We start from the raw sequence: 14,405 nt of genomic DNA on the forward strand, positions 1-14,405 counted from the left end.
TAAATACATTTGCATGGAGTTTTTGCTCCATAAGCACATTTCCTCAAAGCAATTTTGCCTAATATAATTGTATTTTTCAAGGTTATTTTTTTGCTAATATCAATAGTACTGAAATATATGCATTTTTGTGCACATTACTTGGCTGGAGAGCTGCATTGCGAAATTCAGGCAAGTGTAAATATCGGAGGCTGGCTATGTTTCAGTTTATGTATTGTTTAGGAAAGTGGGAATTAATTAGGCTTGCCATTAAGTGAGAATGGAATAAAATTTCTTCCCCCATCCCATGCCACTTAAAAGGAAATGCCCTCCTTAAATAAATAACAACAATAATCTTAAGCATATACGCAGACAGCAGCCTCACTGAGTTCAACTGGACTTACTTCCAGGTAAGGGTCCCAATTCCCATGATCTCTGGTCAGTGGCCATGCTGGCAAGGGCTTATGGGAGTTGTAGTCCAACGACATCTAGAAGACACCACAGGTTATGCCTGGTGTATAGGACAGCAGTATTAATATCTTCACTCAGCCATGCTTAGAGTCTAAGGTTTTCTTATTCGATGTATTGGATTTTTTTCTTTTAATGTGCTTACTGAAAATAAATAGGAGAAAAAGAAAGAAACCTGTGAGCAAGATAAGTGAGCAAGTGGGATGCGGGTGGCGCTGTGGGTTAAACCACAGAGCCTAGGGCTTGCCAATCAGAAGGTTGGCGGTTCAAATGCCCGTGACGGGGTGAGCTCCCATTGCTCGGTCCCTGCTTCTGCTAACCTAGCAGTTTGAAAGCATGTCAAAGTGCAAGTAGATAAATAGGTACCACTCCAGTGGGAAGGTAAACAACGTTTCTATGCGCTTCTCTGGTTCGCCAGAAGCGGCTTAGTCATGCTGGTCACATGACGCCGGCTCCCTCAACCAATAAAGCGAGATGAGCGCTGCAACCCCAGAGTCGTCCATGATTGGACCTAATGGTCAGGGGTCCCTTTACCTTTACCTTTAAGAGAACTATCAGAGTTCCCTAGAGTACAGTTTGAAAACCACTCTATTAAAAGGGCAGGGAGTCATCCTTATCCCCTTTCATCATAGAAAGCCTTTGTCCTGGAGTGTAGCATTTCCATTTAAACAAACCTTGTTTTGCTGGCTTGTCTTCTTTGATGTCTGTTTCAATTACTCATCTGGGTTTAGGCTCCATTGAAAATCTTTGTGATATTAATGGGGATTACTATATATTTTATTATTGTTGTTATGTTTTGTATTGTAAAGTGCCTTGGGTTTCTTTGTAAATTAGCAGTGTGTATGTGTGGTAATAAGAGTGGCTGGGCGGACCCAGCCAGATGGGCGGGGTATAAATAATAAATTATTATTATTATTATTATTATTATTATTATTATTATTATTATTATTAATGGACTTGACCTTAAAACTGATGACTATATTGCCTCTAGTGGCAGAGGCAGTGTGCCTTTGAATACCAGTTTCTCGGTAGCATGAGTAGGGAAAAGACTATTGCACCCATGCTCTGTAGGTGCACTTATCATAGGTATCTGGTTGGCCACTGTGAGAAGAGAATGCAGGACTAGATAAGCTTTTGGTCTGGCCCAACAGGGGCTCTTCATATGTTCTGATAAGGTGCAGACAACAGCACCATATTGTGAAATATCATAAGAATGTAAAGAGACCCTGATGGATCAGGCCACTAACCTATCTAGTGTAGTTTCCTGTTCTCCCAGTGGCCAAACATATGTTTATGGGAAGCCCACAAGCAAGACCTGAGTGCACCACCACTCTCCCCTCCTGTGGTTTCCACCAGCTGGCATTCAGAAACATATTGCTGTATCTCTCATTTCCTTTGCATAATTGGAGCCTACTCTATTGCAGGATACTTTTTAAACATCTAGATTGGCTATGACCCTGGAAGTTCAGAGGAAATGTACATGCCCCCCGCAAAGCACATAGGACAACCATCTGAGGAACACACACTTTCAGAATGCAAAGCTCTCTGTCTGATTATTCCTTCCACATAAAAAGGTAAAATGAAATATTTCCCATATAAAGCTAGTATGCAAGCAGAAAGTACTAGTCTACCTTCTCCCTGGAATGCTGGCTTTTGATCAAAGAGGTCACAGGAGTTTGTCCGAACCTGGCTTGGATATGAAGGACTGGGATACTTAAAAGCCCACCACAAGAGAGGAAGGTTTCTTGACCCCATCAAACCTTCCTCCAGCTTCAGTTGATATCTGGGTCAGAAAACCTGCCCTTCCCTAAAGCACCAGCAGAGCAAAGATAGGAATATTTGTTTTCCCCCTTCCTCTCTATCTCCCTTCAGGTATTTACTCTGAAAAATTGAGGGCAACAACTATGTCGGAGTTCCAGGCTCCAGGTGCCCAAGTTGGTCTCACCCCCAATGACCCCTCTATGCTGGCTTTTCCCCTTCCACTCTTGGCATTCGTGGGTGTAGTTCTAATCCTGACCCTTGTGTATTAAGTGTTAAGGTCTAAAGGGGGCTTCTGTACGTATTAATCTAAACATAGAAGCCCTCCCCACAATCAGGAATCCCGGGTAATCACTTGAGGCCCAGGTGGCCTCAGTGCATACTTGCAGCTCTGGCTGGCTCAGTGTAGCCTTTCCTGGACTGGCATAGCCTAGCAATGGTAGTAAATGCTCTTGTAACCTTACATGTAGACTCTACAGTTGTGTCTGCATCTGCCCCCTGAAAACAATCTGGAAATTGCAGCTAGTGCAGAATGCAGAGAGAGCTCAGGGAGAATGGATATTACTCAGTTCCCCTTTAAAGCTTGGGTATGTGAACGCAGCACTTGCACCCAGAACTGAGGTGTGCATGTTAGGTCTAAAGGTCACCTCCAAGGGTACCCGCCCCACAAGCCAAAGGCTATAGAAGGTGACTCAAGAGTGCCCATAAACCAATAATGCCTCAGGGTGCCTAAATGCCAAGCAGACCAAATTAATAAAACTGATAAGCCTACAGTTAAGTAGATAAAGAAGAGTGTCATTCAGGAGCTCCTCTGCCCACAAAAAACCCCTCCCAATTCAGCCCCTAGAAAAGGGGCCCACCTTGTAGTGGGAAGGGTGGTGGATGCTACAGTGAAAAGCAGGATGTTGAATGTGCTGAACGGGTCTCAATAGTGGCCTGAAAACCCCCTACTATTGGGCGCTTCTGCCCATGTGATCTCTAGACCCACTTCCCTTTCAGTCTTTTCCGAAGGAGAGAGGTGAACTGGAGGCAAATTCACCTTGCTAAAGGTTGGAAGGAATTTTGGTTGTTGTTTCCCCCCTTGTAATACATGAATGTTTTGTAATGCATGCATTTTCCATCTGATAGACACTTGTGCTACCTTGTTCTACATAACCGCCCTACATAAACTGAGAGAGAAATCTTTGTGTCACTCACTGACTTAACCAGCCCCAGTGCTTAGCTCCCCCCACCCTGGCTGCATAATCTTCTGTAAGAACAACTAGTCATTTTGAAAGGATATTCACAGAAATGGGGAAGGTGACTGGGATCTAATTGCCATTGTACTGTAATAATATGCTAAAGAATAGTCTTATCAAATTATGTATGTTTATATAATAGATATAATAGTTTCTTATCAAAATCCATTGACACATACTAATTTTCACTTATTAGAGTAAAGTAGAAACTTCTGATAGACTATTCTGTATTCTGCTATTTGAATTCTGAACAAGGGAAGCAGGAAGGAAGTCCCTCACGACATGGATTGCTGTTGCGATGCCCTCCAGATGTTGCAGTACAACTGAAATCAAGCCCAGCCAGCATGGTCTGTTGTTGTTGTTAATGATGATGATGATGATGAATAATGTAATTTATATACCATGGTTTCTAAGAGGCTTGCAACCATAAGATCAATCTAGAATTAAAATACATAAACACATTTAAACATTCTGAATTAAGATATACACTAAATCAAGCAATTAAAAAAGCATAACAAACGGTTTTTAAAAAGCAGTTAAAGCAATAAAATCATAAGTTCTATTCAGGGGAACACCTGCCGAAGGAGGTGCGTTTTCAATAATGGCAGCACTGATGGGGTCTCTTGTGTCTCAGAAAGAAGAGCATTCCCATACACTGGGGCCACCAGTGAAAAAGCCATGCTCCCACAAGCTGATAATCCTCAGACTGTGGCAAAACTAACCGTGTTCTGTTAGCTGAATGTTGTGCAGTAAAGAGGGAGGATGATGGGATCTGAGTGTACCACACTGGCTACGCCTCCCTACAAAATGGAACGCACCATCTCAGAAAAATTGCTTTGCTGATCTGAAAGTTGTTTAGCAATCCAATGTAACAGAAGTAAGTTTTATGGTATTTTGCATTCAGTTGTACTGAATGCCATGCTAACTGCAGCCTTATACAAGTATTGATTTTCACATGGGACCTTGAAGGGAACTGGGCATAAGAGCATTCTCTTGTTGTTTACTTGCATTTGTTAAAGAAGTATGAAAATGGTTTTCAGAAGCACAATTAACACAGTGGGGCATTATCATTTAGGCAGCCTAGGAAAGCAGTCATAAGGCAAGAAATGTCAAGTTAAGGAAATTGGGCGGGGGGAGAATAACCTAAGAATCTAAGAGGTTTCAAGGAGCCAAAGATAGGAAGATACTGAGGGGAAAGGAAAAGGGAATGGATTGAAGACCATCTCAGTACAAATTCTCACAATTTGATGAGCATGCTTTTAGTATCGTAGAGCTGGAAAGGTTCTTGGAGGTCATCTAGGTGAACTTCACTGCTCATTGGAAGATAAGTATTGTAGGCTCCAACTCCATCATTCCTGAGAAATGATAGTCCTTTCTCTGCTTAGAATAAATCTGAGGAAGGAGAGCCAACCATCTCTCGAAGCAGCCTGTTATGTTATAAAACAGCTACCCCGGTGTCTCCAAATGTTGACCCCAAATCTTCTCCCCTGCAATTTCCATCCATTGATTTTAGTTATGCCTTCTGGAGTGACAGAGAAAAAAGTCAGAGACAGCCTATACAAATAGGTTTATCACTTCAACTAGATTCAGCAGTGGGGAAGCTAGCACACTTGTCTTCATTCTCCCTCTTTGCATGACAACTGAGAATGTAGGGTTCATTTTTTAAAATGCTTTTTGTTGGAGCCCTAAGACCATAAAGAAATGTTGTTCTCCTTGCACAGAGAACAGGAAACATCATATTCTCCAGAAACAAAGATAGTAGTGCAGCAGAATTAGAGGCAATAAAAGCCTGACATCATCTGCCAATTGCTGTTGCAAAATATCCCCACTTCTCAGGTCTCTTTGCAGTTGCCAATGAAACACACACACTGATGGTATCAAGGTTTAGGAGCACAAACCACAGAGCCTAGGGCTTACCGATCAGAAAGGTGTCGGTTCGAATCCCTGTGACGGGGTGAGCTCCCGTTGCTTGGTCCCAGCTCCTGCCAACCTAGCAGTTTGAAAGCATGTCAAGTGCAAGTAGATAAATAGGTATCGCTCCGGCAGGAAGGTAAACGGCGTTTCCGTGTGCTGCTCTGGTTTGCCAGAAGCGGCTTAGTCATGCTGGCCACATGACCCGGAAGCTGTCTGCGGACAAACACCGGCTCCCTTGGCCTATAGAGCGAGATGAGCGCGCAACCCCAGAGTCGTCTGCGACTGGACTTAATGGTCAGGGGTACCTTTAGCTGTGCAAACATAAAGGCAACAATAAATCAAGCCATAAGACATGCATAAGAAAAGCCCTGCTGGATCAAACTAGAGGCCTACCCAGAATCCTGTTTGCCACAGTGGCTAACCAGAAGCCTATGGGAAACTAGAAGCAAGACATGCCGTCAACAGCAGTCGTCTGTTCATGATCCCCAACAGCTGGTATTCAGAACCATGCTCTTCTCATTCTGGAGACAGTGTGGACTCATAGAGAGTCTATGATAGCCAAATCCTCCATCTACATCCTGATGTAGCAAATTCCATAGTTTAAATATAGTGCTGTGTGAAGAAGGTCTTGATTCTCCTCCCATTCACCTTCACTGGATGACTCTGGGCTCCAGTATTATGCAACATTGAGAGGGGTGGGGGAAGGTCTCTCTCTACCCATTTTGTGCACACAGTGTATAACTTTATAAATCTATAACATGCCCCTTCATTTTTTCGAAATGAAAGAGCCTGAAATGTTGTAAAATTTCCACACAGGCAGTTTTCTCCAGCCCTCTGATTCTGCATACTATTTTGTTATGTGACAACATGAAACACAATGGGCAGGTTTGGGGTTGGGTTGTGGTCTGCTCAGAGTAAATCCATTGAAATAAATGAACATATCTAACTTAAGCATTCATTTCAATGGATCTACTCAGACTAGAACAAACATTGAATACAACCAATCATCATTATCTCCCCATGCCCCCATTTTTATCTCAATGAGGACCAGTTACTTGGTCTTTTGTCAAATAATAGTAATACCTATATGGGATTCTCAGAAGTATGTGGACTATAAGTATTCCCCTGCTGAATATGATTTAGCAGATAAGCCTCCTGTCCTGGCAGTGAGCTTGTTTTTAATTAATGGGGTGATGGACAAGTTTTCTATCAAACCTTTTGTGGCTGTGATTTTTCAGAGCCTGTGGAAACTAATAATCTTGCAGAATGGGACAGACACTGACAGTACTAAAGGACTTTTACAGGGGTTTGGTGAAGTCATGTCATTCTTTGTAGCCTTTCCCTGCTGTCTCTCTGACATGCCTGGAAGCATAATGAAATGATGCATACACTACAATAAAGAGAGTGGATGAGTTTGCTGCTGAGTTATTGATGGCCAGATCTCGTCATCTCTACTCCACTCCACTATACAGCCCTATTAATTTCAATGGGGATTTGCAGTGTGTGGATGGCACTTGATCCTCTGTCTTCAATGTACTAAATTTTTAAATGTAGCTTGGACCCAGGAAGAAGGTCATTGGCATTACATCCTTTCATTAGCAGTAAATGTTCTTGCCAAAGACCCTCCCCCCCCCCTTCCTGTGAGCAGAACATAAAGATTTTATTTTAAATGCTGAGTCTTAGCATTAACAAGCACATAAACAATTCAAATGTTCCAGTGCCTAGTTCCAAATTAATGCTTGGAAGTAGGATCCAACATTGGAATTGGTTCCCTCTTTGAGGTTCGGTCTTGATTCCACAAACAGGCACACACTTTAGCCCCCACCCTGCCACAGCACGGTATGCTCTTGGTCCCAATGTATGGTCTGAAGACACATGAAACCACCACCTTGCTGAATCTAAGCCGGTTTAGGTCTGGTCAATGCCTAGGTGGGTGATCACCTGGGAGTGACATGTATGGTGCCTTGAGTCCCATGATGGGAGAAGAGTGAAATACTCTTTTATTTAAATGTAGGGAGGCTTTGGGAGGGCCATAGCTCAGTGGCGGAGCATCTGTTTTTTATGTAATGATTCCAGGTTCAATCACTGTCATCTCCAGTGATTCCCAACCAGTCTGGTTGTGGAGCACCAGCTAGGCAGCTACTGTCAGAAGTAGGAGAAGTTTGGCACTGTCTGTTGGAGAGGGCTTGTTCTGGTGGCTTGGGCAGTGTGGAAGCAGGGCAGAGGGTGCCCCTTCCTATTTTGCACCCAAGGCAATTGGATTAATGATGCTCATGATCAAGATGGGCTGATACATACACAGAAGATCAACTGCTTTGCATGCAGAAACCCCCAGGTTCATTGGCATCTCCATTTGGGCTGGAGACGTCCCCTGTATGAAACTCTGGAGAGCCACTGTCAATGAGCGTAGACAATGCTGAGTTGGATGGACCAGTGTGACCTGATACAGATTAAGCAGCTTCTTAAGTTCCTATGGCATGTACCCCAAAGAATCCCATGTCTAAGGCAGTTTAGCAAGTATGTGCATATCATGCAGCCCTTAGCTGAACTACAAGCCATCTAAATGTGGGTTAGTGTACTAAAAGCAGATCTGGTCTCAGTTTCAGCACATGGCCATGACATTGTCATCAATGCCTCACCACAACCTGTTCTGACTAAATATCAGCAGAGGCTGATGGAAAAGTGGCTTTGGAAAAATGCGATCTTAATATGCCACCCCCCCCCATACATATTTTTAATGGGCACTCCCAAAAAGTGGTACTGTGGAAGACACACACACAAAGAGAGAGAGAGAGAGATGTTCATGATGGTTAACAAAAGGCTAACAATGACTTTGAAAACTGCGTTTCTCCAAGATTTTCAAAGCTGTATGCACACAATCCACAATCCTTCCAGTCTTTTGTGAGCAGTTTATTATATTACTCTAAGCCCATGTTGTTTTGAACCTGTTTGTACAAATAAAATGACACTCCTAAACTCTGCACTAAAACAAATTAGATTTATTTGGAGGAGTTCAGTGAACAGCATTTTGAATGGGATCCATAATAGGCTTTTTAATTAAATGAATATAGTCATTTCATAGAGGCAGTTCTCATTAGTGCGGCAATATTGAGATGACCATTTCCTTCTAATTGTGTTGTATATTTATGTAAGTGGCTCTATTTTAGGGTTGGTTTGAACAGATTTATATGTAATCATGTCTTGACACCTCACTTGAATTTAAAAGCAAGGTAGTCCTGCTTGCCTAAAAAAAAGATGTTAAAGCGCAAGGGATAAAAACTGATTGTGGATATTTCTGGTCACCTGAACGACTGAACCTGTCTCATACTGCGCTTCGTCAAGATATCCCAGTTCTTTCTGCCCCGGCTGGTGGTAGCTGGGTTGGGATCTCTGGGAGAAGCCTTTCCTGTCCTGAAATCCTTCTATCTGCAGATGCCAGGGATTGAACCTGTGACCTTCTACATGCAAAACATGTATACTCGGGTTATACACCTAGTCCAGACAAATCCTGGATCCCAAACTGGATTGGTCCAATGTAGGCTGTTTTGAGATTTGCCTGGAGTGGATCAAGGAAGCCCCAGATCATCCTGAGTTGGGTACACCCAGAGTGATGCACAGCTGCCAAGTGGAGGAGGGAATAATAAACATGCAGCCATGTGGCATGAAGGGGGAGGGAGAGAAGGAGAAAATGCAGGTAGAAAGTTTTTTTCCCCAGCTATCTATTTTTTGTCGTTGGCATCCATCCATTTCGGGAAACAATGGAGGGGTGTGCCTTTTGGGGGTAAAGTGAAACCATTGGAGAGTTACAGCACCTGCTGTGGCTGTACAGACTGAAATGGGAGGTACATGTTTTATGTTGAGAAAGTGGCATGGAATCCAGTAGTGTTCCAGGATTGATTTTATGTTTTGGAAGAAAGCTGAAGGAAATTCACCCCTCTTGGGCTTTCTGATGAGGACCATTTTACGATTCAGAGAATTTACATTTGCATTTGAAGTGTTCTTTCCTTGGAGAAAATATACATTTCTGATGAAGGATTAATTTAAATATGTGAAGTATGACTGTTGCCAGTTGTAACACCAGGGGCTACACAAATGATTTGTATTAGGGAGAGGTAAAAATGTAAAAACACACACACACACACACACAAAGAACCCCAACCCAATTTTAAAATGTTAATTAGGTTCCGGTCTTCGTGGACAACACTTGTATTCCCTGCATCTGAGTCAATCAGCAATCCTGAGTGTACTTTATGTCATATCTCATTTGGAGAACAATTCATTTCCATTCTCTTCACTTCTCTGCATTCAGTACTTTATTGTATGCTAGGATAGAGGCATAGGAGCAACTTGCATTATGACGTTGATCCAGAAATATTCTGACATTGATCAAGAACATTACGGAAAATGTCTGGTTTGGGAGCCATCGAAATATCAGTTCTTTTGGGTGGAAGCTATGTCTTTGTGAACTCTGTAGCTTTAACACCATAGATTTTCCAGGGACATCAATAGATTCTGTAAATTTGAGTTTCTTTTAGTGCTGTACATCAAAAGGAGATTTACCTGTCATTTCATAGCTGCAACAACTCTCTCCTGACCATAAGGGAGAAGTCTTTGCTCATCCTTGAATTAAAAAAAGGAAGAAAAGAAAAGGATTATTTCTGCTAGTCACATAGTTCCAGGCTAGATGTCAAAAGAATTTTTGCAAGAATTTCTCAAGGTCTTTTATATCAATAATACCAGTTAGTAATAGCACATAAGAAATATAGTCTTAACAGAATGTGAAGTTTGCAAAGATGCAGAACTTTGAACTTAATAAATGCCAGAGTAAAAGCTTTCCCAGATAACCAAGACTAGGCCGCTTTGAATATATGCAATGTGACACCATCTTTAATCATGTAAAGCTCATAGTTCAGTATAAGGAACTAAAAGAGATGAATATGGTAAATACTGAGATTGAAATTGCAATCAGGATGCACATATGCGATCTGTATTCAGTAAGGCCAGTAGGGCCCTGGCCCCTCAGGGATATCCAAGAACCCTCTATGAATTTCCTTCTCTTAAAAAGCTCATTCTGGTCCGTTTGCTTCTGGGGCTCTAAGGTAAGGCATGCAGTAGAATTCAGCGAAGCGTGAATCAGATTTTGTGAGGTGCTTTAGAAGGAGGGAGGCATTTAGCATGCACTGTTCATCAAATGGGTTCGTTTGATCACACTCCTGGCATGAAGGCACAAGAAACTGAACAGGTAGAGAGGTGACCGCTTAGGAAACTTTTAGGATTATGGCTGTTCTCCATAAATTGCTGTACAGGGTTGTGGGGCCATTGGGTAGTATGCAGGATGTTTCTTACTCTGTGTTTCTCCAGAGTAGGTGGCTCCGGGAGGCCTCCTTACACCCTTAGCAGGTGTGGATTAGAGAGAGACGGTGTTTAGAACCATTGCTCCACTCTTGGACAAGACTAGCTCACTCTATGCATGCAATGTTGATAGAGCTAATTGTTCTCCTACACTTTGGCCACCTCATGAGAAGAGAAGAGTCTCTGGAAAAAACCCTGATGTTGGGAAAGATGGAGGGCACAAGGAGAAGGGGATGACAGAGGACGAGATGGTTGGACAGTGTTCTTGAGGCTACCAACATGAGGAAGGCAGTGGAAGACAGGCGTGTCTGGCGTGGTCTGGTCCATGGGGTCACGAAGAGTTGGACACGACTAAACAATTAAATAACAACAACAAAATCATGCTATTGTGGCAAGTATATATGTGGCCCCAATTTAACCCATTTACCTCTGCTTTACCTCATTGCAAATGTTCTTTTCATACTAAAATTGTAACTCACATAACTACAGGTTGGGAAGCAAATCATTTTCACCCCTGAGTCGAATTTAAAAGTGCCTAGCAGACACACACACATACACACAAGCCTACACAAAAGCCTTCTGAAATTTGGCAGGTTTCTTACCTGGGGGGCATCTCTGTGGTATATGCTATTTCCACACACATTTCCCACAAGTGTACAGGGGAGATTAAGTGAATCCTCTTTTAAATCACTGCAAAATGTAAAGGCATCCTTTGCAATAAAACCACTGCCTCTGTCCTAAAATTTGGCAGTATTTGTCTCCTTTGATGGGGCTTCCATGTCTTCAAATTTCACACAACTTTGTCAAAAAGTATTTTATAGATGGTACTTGTTTATTCATTCATTCATTCATTCATTCATTCATTCATTCATTGTATTTACCGTACATGCCACCTTTCTTCCAAAGCAGCCAATGAGGTTTAAATTTTTCAAGTACTAAGGCAAATAATAAAATAGTAAAATGGGAGGTGGGTAGTACTGGACAGTCTGATAGGAGCAGGCCCTTATATTGTCTCTGTCTGCCCTCCTCACATTATTCCTCGTCTTCACAGGCAGACGGTGTCCACTGGCCCTGTAGCAGTGCAGTCTGACTGGAGTCTGTCTGGGACTGCCTCCTTTGCCAATGTGCGTGTGCACACACACACACACACACACACAGAGAGAGAGAGAGAGAGAGAGAGAGAGAGAGAGAGAGAGAGAGAGAGAGAGAGAACTATTGTCTGGAATTTTACAGGTATTATTCACTTAGTAGGAGCAACTATCCCAGCAAATTATATTCAGTTCTGTCAAACAGAATGAAATAAAACAAATCCCCACAATGTGGGGACAGGAAGATCAGAATTTCCTGGATCAGTATTAGAATTCTGACCCAAACCAGAAAGCCTTTGCATTGCTCACTGTGAATTGTGGTCTGAACTGAAACTTTTAGTCAGTGCAAACTTTTAGAATGCAACTCGGTGGCTAACTGGGAAGTAAACTTGCAAATGTGTCCCAATTTTCTGGTCAATGAATGCAAAAGCATAGGATGGAGACATAGAAAAGCATTTTGAGTTCTTGCAAAAACTCAAATGACCATGCACAGTACTAATGTTGGTAACTCAGATTTAACCTAGAAGGGGGCTGAAAATGAAGAACTCAAGTGCACACATGCACGTACTAACATTATTTCCCCAGTTCCCCCCCAAACTTCAAAAAATGTGGGGAGGGACAAAATAGAAGAGACATTTAAGCAGGGACCGGTGGCAATATAAATAGGGACTCCCCCTAGTGAATAGGAATAGCTTGGACATATGGTGTTCCTCACTTCCTGAATTCTGAATTCTGTCTATGCCTTGTGGGGTGAAGTTCTGACAAGCTGTCTGGGCAAAGGAAGAATGTAAGAAGATCCCTAGAAGATTAGACCAAAGACACATCAGCATTTTATTCCAGCTGTGGCCAGCCAAATACCTATGCAATCCCTAAGCAGGCCATTGTGCACGAGCGTTCTGCTCCCAACTACAAACAGCCATTGATAACCATTACTGCATACCTGCTGAAGACTGGAAACGTCAGCTGGTGCAGAGTTCAATAGCCAGGTTGCTCACCAGGACAAGATAGCTTGAGTATATTACATCAATCCTGGCCCAGCTGCACTGGCTGCCAATTGGTTTCCGGACCCAATTCAAAGTATCTATAAAGTCTTAAATGGCTCAGGACTGCAATACCTTAAGGATGACCTCTCCCCATATAAACCAACCTCAACTCTGCAATCATCATCCGAGGCCATTCTTCATGTGCCTCCTCCATGAGAGGTCCAGAGGGTGGAAACCTGAGAATGGAACTTTTTTGCAGCAGCTCCCTGTTTGTGGAATGCTCTTCCTAGAGAGGTTAATCTGGCACCTACAATATACTGTACATCTTTAGGCACCGGACAAAAATGTTCTTCTTCAACCAGGCCTTTGGCTGATTAAAATTCTAGGACCTTTTAAATGTGTTTGTGTGTGGGTATTGTGTTGTATTTGTTTTAACTTGTTTAGTGCTATTATCCTGCATTTTTATTTGAGCTTTGAGATCTTTGGATGAAGGGCAGTATTTAAATTTAATAAATAAAATAATAAAAATACTAGAGGGCCCATGGGAAACAGAGTGGCAGGGCTTAATCTCAGATCAAGATTCCAATAGCAATTGCAAATGCAGCCAGGACTTTCAGAGGCCAGTGACCAGACCACTCCTTCGGTTTATAACCATTCCAATGGTCCTGACTATTCTTCTTTGGCTGGGAAGTTCAGAGCCTTTTCTTTCCTTGCTGTTCTGGAGCACGTGTCAGCTTAGCATAAACAGAAAAACAATGAAGCAGTGCAAACTCAGTGTTAATAAACTTGTAAGTTTGCAATAAAAAAACACAACAGTGATAAATATCTATGTGACAACAACATCTAGATGGACAGAAAGAGTTCACTTCAGACAGTGAAAGAAAAGAGCCCTTTGGCCAGGAGTCTAACGCTCTGTCATCTCCCCATGATCTCACAGTGGATAATACATTCCTTAACAAGCAGATTCAATAGTGAACAAGGCTAATGAGAGTGTAGATGCTAGGCTTTTGATGGAATTGAAGGCTATCCCGCCCCCCCCAGGGGCATAAAATATGGGGTTCTGGGCACAGAAATCCCTTGTTTCTCCTGAAGGGGACAACTGGGATGCATGTGTTGTCTCCGTCCATCTCACCACTGGCAGAAAGTTAAAAAAAAAACCTTTTGAGCATGGGTAGGCAAACTAAGGCCCGGGGGCCAGATCTGGCCCAATTGCCTTCTAAATCCACCCTGCGGACGGTCCAGGAATCAGCGTGTTTTTACATGAGTAGAATGTGTCCTTTCATTTAAAATGCATCTCTGGATTATTTGTGGGGCACAGGATTAAGTTCATTTTTTCTTCTTCAAAATATAGTCCGGCCCCCCACAAGGTCTGAGGGACAGTGGACCGGCCCCCTGCTGAAAAAGTTTGCTGACCCCTGCTTTTGAGGGATACTTCAGGGGAGAGCAAAGCCCCCCGGCTCCAGTTCCATTTCCTACCTTTGCCACTGGTGGGAGGTTTCTTGCCTGCCCTAGACATGGCAAAAGGAAAAGCCGGAAACACCATCTTGGGAGGGATTAACCACCACCACCAACCCTTTGACTTTGTTTCCTGGATCCCCTTTTCCTCCCTTCCTCTATCCATTTTCGTT

General features: G+C 42.7%; 1 protein-coding gene and 1 long non-coding RNA gene across 5 annotated transcripts in view; both read left to right on the forward strand.

Annotated features, from left to right (window-relative positions):
* Window positions 1-14,405, forward strand: part of LRRTM4 (leucine rich repeat transmembrane neuronal 4) — a 426,277-nt gene that overhangs the window by 155,930 nt on the left and 255,942 nt on the right. The window lies entirely within an intron of this gene.
* Window positions 11,596-14,341, forward strand: LOC310750832. Its single transcript, XR_014542320.1, has 3 exons — window positions 11,596-11,836; window positions 11,903-12,286; window positions 12,781-14,341. It is a non-coding gene; the product is annotated as an uncharacterized lncRNA (long non-coding RNA).

Source organism: Podarcis filfolensis (assembly GCF_964270895.1).
Source record: "Podarcis filfolensis genome assembly, chromosome: 15".
Taxonomy (NCBI): domain Eukaryota; kingdom Metazoa; phylum Chordata; class Lepidosauria; order Squamata; family Lacertidae; genus Podarcis; species Podarcis filfolensis.